Source organism: Falco cherrug, chromosome 7 (genome assembly GCF_023634085.1).
Source record: "Falco cherrug isolate bFalChe1 chromosome 7, bFalChe1.pri, whole genome shotgun sequence".
In the NCBI taxonomy this organism is placed as follows: domain Eukaryota; kingdom Metazoa; phylum Chordata; class Aves; order Falconiformes; family Falconidae; genus Falco; species Falco cherrug.
Genome location: NC_073703.1, coordinates 33486523 through 33499974, shown reverse-complemented (window position 1 = coordinate 33499974; position 13452 = coordinate 33486523).

Sequence of the window (13452 nt, the reverse complement as noted above, 5' to 3'; positions counted from 1 at the left end):
TGAGATACATCACGGTACGCATTGATTAGCTTCCAAGTGAGCCCACTTCTGAAAGCCTCGTGTTTTAAAAATTCCTAACCAGCCATTTTTGTCACATCAAATACATTAGTGTATAGAATACCAAAGCTAAAATAAACTGCTTATTGAGCATTATCACCCATACGATTTAGTTGGAGGCCATACCAGCTCTGCAGGCATAAAGACAACTCTCAGACCCTACTATGTTCTTCAAACACATAATACAGACTTTATGTTAGAAAGGGTACGATAACATGTCTGCAGATAGAGCTCTCAGAGTGTGGTAGGACTCAAACTTCTGATGCCACCGGATCTTAGATGACACGAGCCAGGTGGAAAATTAAAATTAAGCTGAGAAGCAGACTGATGAAGGAAGCGGAGTGACAATGAAAGAGGGGGAACAGTATGAACAAGAAGCAGAAAAAGGAAAACATGTTGCTAAAGTGGTCAACTTTTGGCCAACGAGTAGAAGAGAAAAGGAGCAGAAGAGAAAGTCTGTTATAAACAACATGGAGACAAGGCACAACACAGAAGTGCTGGGCCATGGCCCAAACACACTCTCCCCTTGACCCAGGAGAGGGCCAGGGGTAATCATACATCTTTGTTGTTCTACCCAGCATTCAGGGATCAAGATCTAATAACAAACATCAAAACTGCAGACGGGTACGCTATGACCAAGTCCCCTTGCTCCTTTGGCCACGCTGTTGTTACCCCAGCACCTCGGTGTGGATGGCAAACACCATTCCATAGGCACTCACCACTTGGATCTCATCTCCTAGGAACAGACCAGACCTCTCAGGGCTTTTCCACCATATGACATCTCACTGGCTGAGTTAGAGGAACAGGAAAAGCGGAGTGCTCAGCTGCAACCCAGCAATTGTGCTTCTCTCAGGGAAGCACAAGATGCTGCAGGGACACAGGACCCAAGCCGCAGTACAGCACCATGGCGCTTCTCACAGCCCGAGACCCTTCTCTCAAGACTGCTACAGCTGGCTCACAAGGTAGGAGAGCAACAGCACTGCACTGCAAGTGTATGAGACACTGGCTTTCAATTTCAGGGGTTAGGAGCCAGCTCCGAGCTTCACATTCGATGCATGAGACCAGTAAAGTAGTAAGGAGGTGCTCTTAGCACAGGAATGAACAGATGACAGAATACAGCCTTAAACCTGGTTCAAGACAGTGTCTAGTGGTGTCCAAAAAATCTGATGCCCTTAGAGGTTATGGAGTAATAAAAAAAAAAAAAAAAAAAACAGCAAAACCTGTAACAAGATGACAATATGGATGGGTTCCTCAAGAGTCCCAGATAATCAGGATCCTGGCCCTGTTCTCTTTGCTCAGACAAAACTACTGAAGAGAGGAATTTCCTCTGCAACAGAGTGTGCTGGAAGCATGCCCAGGCCCACCACGGCTCCATCCCAGTAGTTCAGCGCAGAGCCCCTGGTGCTATTCATGATCAAGAGAGTGAATTCTATAGCCCCCTGCTTCCCCCAGCCCTGCTGGCAGCCAAATTCCTACACTGGCGTTATGCAAATCCAACTCAGCCCTCCCACCCCCCACTCCTTAGTTCTATGCAATATTTTATTGAGCTACTGTATTTCTAGGATAGTACAGAAAACCTCATGTATTGTCCTCCACTGACAGTCTCAAGCCACAGAAGAAAATTTTTCTGCCCTCACAGATGAGTTTTGCAAGTACATAGGACATGCTTACGCCCATTCATGGCAGCACACTCTCACAATGTATGGTACGCCAGATTATAATCAAGTGCAGTCTATTTCCCCAGCTGATGCTACCCTAGGTACCGTCCCAACAGTGGGCTTCCCCCTCAGCCAACTGACAGCTTCTCCAGCATCCTCCAAGGTGCAAAACTGTGCACCCAACATCATCCACTAATTGGCTCATTGCAGTCCACAGGTATCTGCATTCCTGGCAGACGGGGTTGCACAACTAGGGTTTAAACACTATATATAGGAAGGCTCTAGAGTCAGATTGGACAGGCCAGACCAACGGGCCAAGGCAAATTGTATGAAGGTCAACAAGGCTCAGTGCAGGCCCTGCACTCGGGCCACAGCAACCCCACGCCACCCTACAGGCCTGGGGCAGAGTGGCTGGGAAGCTGCCTGGAGGAAAAGGACCTGGGGGTGTTGGTCAGCGGCCGGCTGCATATGAGCCAGCAGTGTGGCCAGGTGGCCAGGAAGGCCAAGAGCGCCCTGGCCTGTGTCAGAAATAGTGCGGCCAGCAGGGCTAGGGAATGATGGTCCCCCTGTGCTCGGCACTGCTGAGGCCGCACCTCAGAAGAAGAGCAACGAAGATTGTGAAGGTTCTGGAGAACGAGTCTGACAAGGAGCAGCTGAGGGAACTGGGGTTGTTTAGCGTGGAGAAAAGGAGGCTGAGGGGAGACCTTAGCACTCTCTGCAGCTGCCTGAAAGGAGGGTGCAACAAGGTGGGTGTCAGTCTCTTGTCCCAAGTAAGAAGTGATAGGAAAAGAGGAAAAGGCCTCAGGTTGCACCAGGGGATGTTTAGATTGGATATTGGGAAAAGCATTTTCACTGAAAGGGTTGTCAAGCCCTGGCACAGGCTGCCTAGGGCAGTGGTCAAGGCACCATCCCTGGAGGTATTTGAAAGACGTGTACATGTGGCTCTTGGGGACAGGGTTTAGCAGTGGGCTTGGCAGTGCTGGGTTAACAGCTGAACTTGATCTTAAAGGTCTTTTCCAACCTAAACGATTCTATGATTCCTACAGCATCAGGGTCTGCCGGGATCCTCTGTCGACTCGAGGAGCCAGTGTGTGCGTCCAAAGCAATTACAGAAGCATGCCTCATCGAGGCTGTTCACTGGTGTAGCAACATTTTATTTCTCCCACCTGACAAAATAAAAAGCAGGAGAGAATTATTTGTCAGCTCAATCCCTGTGTTAATCTAGTTGCAAGTATAATGTGATTTCCCTCCTGCCCCAGTAGTAGGTATTGCAACACCTTACATATGGATCATTTTAATCTAATATAATCTGGCTGGCTAGAAAGAAGGTTTCCCTCCACCACAGCTGCTTGTGATTAATGTTAAATATACATGCCAAGCTTCAGTCAGCAAGAGTGTGCATCTTAGCTAGTCTGTATTTGGTAAATCAACAGTAAACCCTATCAAATGCAGAAGAGGCTGCAAAGCTTTACATGCTTAAGTTATATCCAGCTTTTTTTTTAAATGCTTCCTCTATTTGCCATTTCTAATGTATCATGATTTGTCTTTAAGCAAAATTGATTTAAAAACGGCTGATCACAGAAGATAGGAAGTGTCACCTCATCTTTACAAATAACAAACCGTGGGCAAATACTCATTAACTGTTTCGTCCTCTTCATTTCACATTCACTTACTGCAAACTTCAGCGAATCACATTTCTTTTGAAACTAAGATCAAGCACATATGTTATAATAAAAACCACAAAGCCAATAAATGATAGCTTTTTATCATTATTAAATACAAACATGTATTCTTATTTTACTATAATTATCAAACCAGGATTAATATAATCTTGTATATTGCTTCCCTTCACGGTGAATTAAATTATGTAAAAAGTCTCCCACTAGTATTCTTACCCAGAGAGAGAAACATTTTAATTGTAAATTTGCCTTTTGGAGTCTTTAAATTATACACACACGCACATTAAAAAAAGGCCAGTACTACGGATACTGTGTACCCACTAATCTGTAAATAGACTCCCAGTCCAGGACTCATCTCTGAAATGTGGCATCAATTGCAGAGGCTCCCATTTAGTTTTAGTTGAATAAAGCCATACTAGATACGCAAATAACATCAAACTTGCCGGATTAGAAAGGGGCACCTCGTACTCTAAATCATGATTGTCAATCATCACCCAGGATTAAGGGATATAGTTTAAAAACCTAAAAGCAAGCACTTCCTTTTAACTTCTGCCTACTGTGCATTTTGGATTATCGCCCAGAAACAGCATTACTTGAAACAAGGCTGCCTCCCTTCTCCCATCTCGGGGAAGTACATCTTTGCCATCTCCTAACCTCCGTTTGGGAAAAGAAAGTCTCAGCAAAGCATACAATTTAGATTTGAGATCTACTGCTGACTGTGATTATATTTATAACTCGCTTTTCACAGAAAAATGGGGGGTTATTTTTGGCTTAATAAGTGCTTTCCAAACACAGTCACCATTCTTACCACAAAGATGTAAGGCAGTTAAAAACCAGAGCAGCTACTCTATTCTTACACAGAACTGGCAGCCTTCCGGAATCACTGCCTTTCACATGAAGAATTTTGAGAGAATTACTTGAAATGCATTTCATTGCACTCCTAAAAACAGAGCAGCATCCCATGGATAACTCTGCCTGTCCTCCTGCACATGGGACAGTCGACATTTGGCCTTCCTACTCTGTCCCCCACCTCTTCCTCTGCCATTTCCCCTAAGTTCCCCTGGTTGAGGTACAAGACACTTCGGCAAAGCTAAAGTTACCACTCTGAAAGTCTCTCCTTTGCTGTCAAAAAAAGGTCACAGGAGAGGGAGATTCACCAACCAGTGTTAGTGTTGAATGTGTATGCCAGTTCAGTGAACTGAGCTCAGGACTGGGTCATAAACTGGGAATAATTTATGGAAACAGTTAACAGACTGGCTGCTCTGTTTGGCTCCTAACTCATCACTTAGTACCTGATTTTCCAGTCAAACAGGTATGTGGTTTTCCTTATTTGATGTAAAGTTGAGGTCATTCTTGGGCTTTTGGTTATTTCTGCTCAACAACTGTCACGTTGTAGAGAATGTACCACTGAGGTACCTGCACGTGCAAGTTATAGGGACAGCTGGACACAGATGAGCAGCTGTGGGACTCAAGCGTGCCTGAATCCATGTAGAAGAGAAGGTACACAAGGAGTTGGGCAGAGGGAGTAGATGCCTACACAAACAGGACCCATCTGCTCTGTTTGAAGGCATTTTCATCTGTGGTTCTGTGCTCCCCTTTCTTTGGCTACTACCAGAGACAACAATATACACCCCGTCATTCACATCCATCCTCATGGACTCAGCTAATGCTTGCGGAGCACTAAGTTATGAGACCCATTACAGTTATTCAGGCACGTAAAGCCTCTTCAAAACCGTGGGATTTAGATACCTCAAAGCTTTTATGGATCTGAGCTTCTAAACTGGACACTGTAGTGTTGAGTCTACTCAGCTTCCCATTGCAGATACCCCAAACATCCTAGGAGGTGAAAATCCACAAGCAAAGGTTTCTTGCTGCATCTGTTTATGAGTGTGTGTGTCTCCCCTTCTCTCTCTGTACATATGATATGTTTAAAAGTGTTATACACACATGTACATATAAATTTATAAATATATGTAATATAGTCGTTATAAGAAAAAGACAAACTAAAAGAGAATAAAGGATCATCGCTGCTACCCTATTCCATAAAAATAGGATTAGATCAACTTCCACAGCTAATCAAAATCTTTTCAAAAATCAATACTTTTGGAATATCTTTAAAATTAAGATGCTCACCAGAATCTGGGGACAAGGGTCATATCCTCAGATGGTATAAACTGTCACAGCTGCACTGACTTCATCTGTACTTCCACAATCTAAATGAGTCAATGATCTTACCCCTAAGGTACAGCTTATGGCTGCATACTGATTAAAGAAAATATACACTGGTTCTTTAAGCATGAAGGGAAAAAAATACTCAGCTAAGGCTAATCTTATCAACATATAACCTTTTAATCAGATTATTGAAACATGTTAATTTATGAAAAGTTCAGCGTTCTATTAAATTGCAAACAACACAGAGAATTGCAACCCAACAGGCTGCTTCATTGAATTCATGCAGCCACTCCTGGCAAAGGCATTCCGAATTTGAACTTAATTAATATTCCTACTCCTGGTTTCCATAGTTTCTTTTTAAACATGAGTACCAGCAGAAACTGGCAGTAACTTTACCCATATTCTCAATAATAACCCCCCTATGGCTGTCAATATGTATGAAAGGAAAAATTTTTTGCATACCCCAAACTGCCTGTCATTTTCCTGTCTTTTTTCAAAAATACGTTAGCAACTTTTTGCCTACCCCCCCCTCTTTTTTGCTTACACAGCTTAAGATACTTAACTGTTTCTCTCCTTGGGTTACGAGCAAGGTACCTTCCCTCCTTTTCTGTATTGGAAAAAGAGATCAGTAGCCACATTCCTCCAACCTCAGATGACAGCCACACTGCAAAAAAACGTATTTCACAGAGGTATGGAGCGGGGTGGGGGGAAGGTTTCCTTAAAGAATCAGGAACTGAAGTGGCTAAAATGCTTGGGGAAGTGTTTCGTATTTTCCTTCCTTGCCTAGGAACTTCAAAAATAACGAGTGTCCATCTTGGACCAAGAACTTACTATTCCAAATATGCCTTAAAGCTATTTTTCTATTCCTATATAAAAGGGCACCGCCCTTCCTACAAGCAATACCTGAGCTAGCCTGAATACCAGAAACACAGACCAGCAAAGTGTCTGTCTCACCACCTGGACTGAAAGCAGGACAGAAACTCAGCACTGGACCACACTTGCGCAAAGAGGAGGAGGGAATAGACATTTCCACCAGTGCCCCACTCCCATGGGAATCATCCTAGAGGCACAACTACTCTGCAGCTTAACAACAATTCCCCTTCTGCATGATGTGGCCCCAAAACGCATCTTTCACTGTCACGTGAGCCTGTTCACCAAGCAAACCCAGTATCCCCTGACTTTTGGGAGTATTGTTTATCTTCTGTGCTAGGACACGAAGAACATAAATACCACTGGGAAGGTACCCATAGAGCAGAAGGGCCCCATGAAGAATTTCAGGTAAAAATCTGCATAACAAATCCACCCTGAGCTCTATGCTGCTAAAGGACACCACAATAAAGATTAAGATCTCAAGCCTGGGAACCGGTTACTTCAGATTTACGCCTTTGGACTGCTGCACAGGAATAACGCCATTTCACTTGCCATGGGGAGTTCAGAGTCTCTGTTTTATCCGGCCAAGAAACCCCCAATTATTTCAGTCACTGTCTGACTGAACCTACTTACAAACGGAGCTGACCAACTAAGCTTTAAACCAGGTGCAACTGAGGTGATGTTAGCGGGCAGGTGGAAAACCTGGTGAGAACTGGGGATGGGTTGTTACCTTAGGATTCGCAATTTATTCCAGCTCATAAACCAATAGCCCTACAGACTGTGTTTTTTCTAGACTGCTTAATGGCAGCAGTTAACGCACTTTTCAGCAGTTACCTGCTAAAGGTGTAGTGGTTTGCTTAAATATACCTAAAGCTTTGTCCTAAATGGAAACTGGCATGTAAGCACAGGGTCCCACCATGGATATATCCAAACTAATTCTTCTCTCTGATTTTCTAGGGGTGGGGTTTTTTTAGCTCATTGGTCCATTTCAACCAAATGTGGCGGAGGCATAGAAGATTAAAAAAAATTATGCCCCAATAAATTTTGTGCAAAACATTCAATGCAAAGCTCAGAAATACAAATTAGTGCCTCACTATAACAAAGGCTACAGAGCAAGCTCAGCAGTAGTTTGCTGTTTATCCCATCTGTTGACTGGTCAAAATGTGTGAATTGGAGTCAGGTTCACACGTATGTCAGTATCTGAGAAATGTGTGAGATGTTAATGTATATCTCATAAGGATCCACAACACAAATGGCCACTCACCCACCCAGAAGCTGGGGGACACAGCACAGCACTGAAGGTACTCCATAGTGATTTAAGGGAGTCTTAGGAGTCTTTTGGGGGAGGAACCTGCTGGACATCATTCCCCAGGAAACCAGACTTGGTTTATTCTGCTGTTCAAAGAGCAACCCTTACATTAAAAAAAAACAATTAACATCCCCCTGACAAAAGAGGACTTAGATACACACAATACAGCAGATCAAGCTTCTGCACCTCCTTTCCAACAATGCTGCTAAAACCATCATTCTTTATGGCCCAAATTCAATGATGACCCTACTTTAAAAGCAGGGGGGGTAGACCAGATGACCTTCTGAGATCTCTTTCAACCTGAATTATCCCATGTCTGTCATACACCTAGGAATACAAGCAGTGAGACCTATACTTGCCATGCAGCTAAGTACAGCCATAGTTGAATTGGCCAGCTGTAAAGTTTAGACTACAGAAAATCCAAGTTAACAAAGATTAAGCTCATATATGATAAACTGGCACAACGAGTCTATGGCATACTCTCAATGAGTACAGGAGACAGATAGTGATGCCATGAACCAACTAATCAAACATTAAACACAACAAGGCAACCTTGGGCTGGATGGGACCCATATTTCATTCCATCAAGGCCGATGACAACCACAATTTCCAAGATTTTGCAAAATATGAAGTCTGCCTTCAGGGTACCACAATGCAAAAATGTGATCTTTCATCCTGTCATTCCAAATTCTTCTGTTTTATTGAGTTGAATTGACTAGGTTCTGTTAGCAGTTGCCTCCTGTGTTGCCAGACGGGGAAGCTCAAAGCCACCTGTGAATCAGGAGGGGACAAGATGACAAGCAACTGCTTGACTGATAAAGATCCTATTCTTGGAATAGTTCCTGTCTATTCTGCCAAATATGCCTTGGCTGAAGAGTGCGTGGTGGCTTGGGAGGAGGGATGAAGAGAAGGGAGGGAGTGCTGAGGATCAAAACTGCCTCCAGGTAAGGTAGGCCCAAGGCAGAGTCATAAGAGAACGGCAGGTCAGATGGAAGCACCCTAGGAGAGACTGGGCATCTGAGAGGATGTCCAGCCAAACCCAGGATTTTCTTCAGAAGGAGATAAAAAATTTCTCCTTGATGTTGGTGGTAGCCTTCAGCTTTAGGGACTTTCAAAGTCCTCATCTGAAAAAACTGGTTTAAAAAAAAAAAAAAAAAAAAGAAATAAATTGACCAGGAAGCCCAAGTGGTCCTTTGAGGAGACAAAAAGATGATTTGTGGTTCACAGTTCGTAACAGAGAAGGGCAAATATGATGGCTATAAAATACCATTCATTGTTACACATGAAAAAAATTCTCTAATTCTTCAGCTCCTGGGAGGGACAGCAGACATTGTTTCCGGTTACAACCGGACAAGCGTTAGCTAGAAGATGGATCCTGGAAAACAAGGTGAAAATAGTGAGGACATATGAGGGCAGCTCATAAACAGAGCCCTGCAGGAAGCAGACAGACATGAGGTGCACCCCAACAGACTGTCAGAGTAGCTCTGAAATGTCAAAAAGCCTGAAAGTCACTCAGACCTGGACCAGCACTGCAGCACTCCACCTATGAAGGAAAGTTCAGTGTGTTCAGTGTGGAAGAACAGATCCAGAAAAACCTTCGAGGACAACAGAAGAAAGTCCAAAAGTCCATTTCTATAAGAAGCCAGTGATGGAACAGATGGATGGCATCTGTAGATTGTCTAACTTACATTGTACCTCATTGTGCCATCTTAGACAAATGCACAATCATCAGTCGACCAAACAGTCAGACAGCAGCTGTCACTCATGCAGGCAGAGCTGGGATCCAAGGGGGAGCAAAATGAGAGGGCCTGTTCTTCTCTGCCAAGGACCAGCAGGTGTGGAAGGAGAGAGATGCCAAGCAGAAGGGAACCAAGCTAGAAGAAAACTCATTTTGTTTGAAGTTAGCCAGTGTCAGATTAAAGAAATCAAAGACTTGTTTAGAGTAAAGCAAAGAGAAATAAAGGAAGCATTCTTCAGATTTCAGTCCAAGCCTTTTGTCCAGTTTAACCTCTTTTCTCTTGTTACTTCATTTGCTTGTTTTCTTCATCAGTCACAACAGAATGGCTCCTCCAGAAGAGACTCATCTCTTGGCTTTGAGATCACCAAAGAGACCAATATCAAAGCAATTCATGAAGCAGTTTTCATGCCTGCATTGTCATGTATACTAATGTCCTTCTTCACACAACACTGTCACTGGAGATAAATCCATATACAGTGCTGTGCCATAGCAGCCAGAGTTACTGTGCAGCCTTCATACTAGACACTGAAAGGCAGTATTTGCCCGCTATCAAATTCTCTGTAGTCTACCACTAGACTTCTAAATGAAAGTCAGCTCCAGATTCTTCTGTTTCCCAGTGAAACTGAAATCCAATGAGCCAAGCAAGCTGAAAGGGCTGAAATTACAGTCAGCCTTCAGTGGTCAAAATAAGAAGTATCAGTGGGCTTGCTTGGCCTCTACAAATAGGTGAGGCCATCTTACTCTTTAGGCATCTCAATTTAGCTAGTCTAAACAAGTGGCTTGCGCCCCTTCAAAACTGACGAAGCAACCGAGACTCTTCTTGGAAGCACATAATCTGTCCTACTTTAGTTCTATGCCAAGATGAATCAGACTTTGGAATAGCTCCCTTCCCTCTTAGTCCACGATATAGGAAGCCTACACAACTAGCACAGTACATATTTAAATTCACAGAATGGGAATTTGGTGCTATCAGTCCCCCACGATGTTACCATGCCTTAAGAACTGCTCTACTTTTGCCTCTTTTGGCTCCAGTTACATCTTGCCTGGCAGTCCAGAGTGTTGTGTTGCCTTCTACAATCTTGTTTCATTGCAGAATTGGCTCTGCTCCATTTCCCCCTTGGAATGCACATAGTTTTGACATCCAAGAATAACATCCCACTAAATTAAAATAAAAAAAAATTAAAAAAAATTACGTCACTCTCCCCTAGCTTCCTTGGCACATCTAGTTCTTAGTTCTTTCTACATCTATTATATATAGAGCAAGTTCTGCTCAAGAATGAGTGCCATTTCTCATCTTCTATGGCATGAAGCAATTTGCTGGCACTTAATTAAAGGAAAGTACACTTCACTTCAAAGTTCCAGACAAGTGTAAGACTGTATCTGACAGCACACTATATAACTCATGCAATTTTTAAAACCAAGTTGACAGATTCTTGCAAGTTTCTAAGAGTAAAGGGCAGGCATTTCCTGAGCCCGATTACCACCTTATTCAATCCTGGAAATAAAGAATCAAGATGAACTCTCTTCTTTAACTGATATTGCTGTTGATTTCTGCCCTCGCAACATGACTGAACAGTTGAACACTAAGCACTCCCATTGAATCATTATTTTCTGCCTTCTCTTTTTAAGCTAGGCCCCTAACGTTGCTAAATGTACCATTTTTACACGAAACAAAACAGAAAACTGCCCACCTTCCCGTTCGTTACCTCATACAGTGGGTCTGAATTAAAAACACCAACATGGAGAGAATTACGCGTTGCACAAAGAATAGCTTGGGTTTTCTCAACGCGCGCAGTGTCTTAAATGGGAAACAAACCACGTTTTGGATCATATCACTGCCACACGAGGCATTCTCCCTCTGGTGGTCTGATCTGAGGGTACATTTTGGAATAATTTCCTAGAGGGAAGCTGACAGCTCTTTCACACCCTTCCCCTGCTCCCTGCACACAAGCGGCAGTATTATTCTTACAAGATTGTTATTTATCAAGATCAAATAAAGCAGTTTCCTTTAAAGCAAAGTGCCTTCATAGTGTAAAGGCTTCAAAGGGATCTTTGCCCATCTTTGTAGGGACTACCACCACCTTGGACATACGTATTTTTGTCCCCCAAAAGCCACTTTAATCTACTTTTCAATTTTTAGAAAGAAAACATTCTTTGTTGCTACCAAAAGCACCACCTTCGCACCTTACTCACCAAAAAATGAAGTGCTATCAGCTAAACACGCTCCACCGTCTGCTCCGAGTTATACACCAGTCATGGTAGGTTTTAATTTGATTAGTGACTGGGCTAAAAGCAGCTAAATAAAAATTATAATGCCCAAGAGCCACTTAGACTTGTTCAGACACTTTAAATACCAAATCCCTTCAGCAATATAATACTATCTTTATAGACAAAACTGAGTTTAAAAGTACAAATCTAATTGATCTCAAGTGCATTGGAATTACTATATTTAGGCACTGGATTATGTACTACAGAAAGCCTCATGCTATGTAAGCAACAAAACTAATTGTGGAAAGACAAAGGTGTGCGTCTAACGTGCTTATGGACTTTTAAAAATTTGTATTTTCATTGAAGCTGGCAAAGTTACAGCTGCTCACACCAGCAGTGAATTTGGCACAGTGCCCTGTATGTAGAATGAACATAAGCTGGATTTCTGGTCTCCTCCAGAAGACCTGCACTTCGAGCCCTACCTCAAAATTATATTTAAGGCTCTCACTGTTGCAGGAAGAAAAAGGTAAATTAAAAATCAGCAAGTTGATTCTCAACAGCTAAGCAAGACTTTCTTTTCTTTAGTCTCAACTGTTCATGCAGGCATTTACGGCAGCTGCTCAGACACCACAGAAGGATGCCAATGCACTTTTAAAGAAGCTTTATATATGTAAAATGCTATTTCAGAATAAACAAGTTACCTAGACGAGAGGAAGGAGCAATCCATCCCCACAGCCACTTCTGCATGTCCTGAAAAAAGGACACAAAAATGGAGAGATTCACTAGTTGAACTGAACTTGTGTCTGGCTGGACAGGGAAGTGCTTTTAAAGTCTTCAGATGGATGCAAGGATTCGGGCTGCTTTGAACTCTGCTGCTGCATGCAACTCGGTCGCCTGCCTGCAGACAGACGTGCCTGGGAGGGAAAAGCAAAAAAATCCATTTTTTCCTGGAGTACAAACCCATACTTGCACCTCAGAACAAAACAACCATCAAGAAAGACTCGCAGACAACATGATTCAAAACATCCCTCTAAAACTTAGTGGCACACCCGACGCTGTGCTTTCTGCTTAACACAGGATTTTCCAGCAACAAGGCCCAGAAAGGAGTCTTCTCTCTTGATCCTCTTTTATAAGAGGAGATACATTCACTGGTTAAACAGACTAATTCGACTGTCAGAGGCTACCAGAAAAATGCGTTAAGAGGGGAAGAGCCAACATAGCAGAAGCTAAAATAGGTCTTAAAAATAAATAAAATAACAGTGATCATCAATTAATTCAGAAAAATCTATAGAAGGAATCCACCTACTAAGCAACTAAACCAAGGCTCTAACCTAGGTATTAATACAAGGGGCTGGGCTGGGTCTTGGAGGTCTTGTTTCAAGAAGTTTCCTAACAGGCTAGGAAGAGCAGGAGTGGATTTGGATCAGAAATTCCACAGAAGAGCAAAAATCTTTCTAGATTGAAGGGTGTTGTTATTTTTAGTTTTAATGAGAAGTTAGAACACACACACTGGGAAACAAAGTTAAGTTAAATCTAGCTCAGCTTTACACATTTTAACAATTCACTCTGCTGTCTGTAGAACACAGCAATATAAATATTGCTATCTCTGTTAAAATGAATTATTGACAATTTTAATACATGTTGCACAGTACATATTAATATAGAAAAATACATGTTATCAGCAGTGCAATGTTGACCATGTACTAATCCATTCCACCTGCTCAAATATTAGTGCAAATAATTATATATTTGTAATGCATC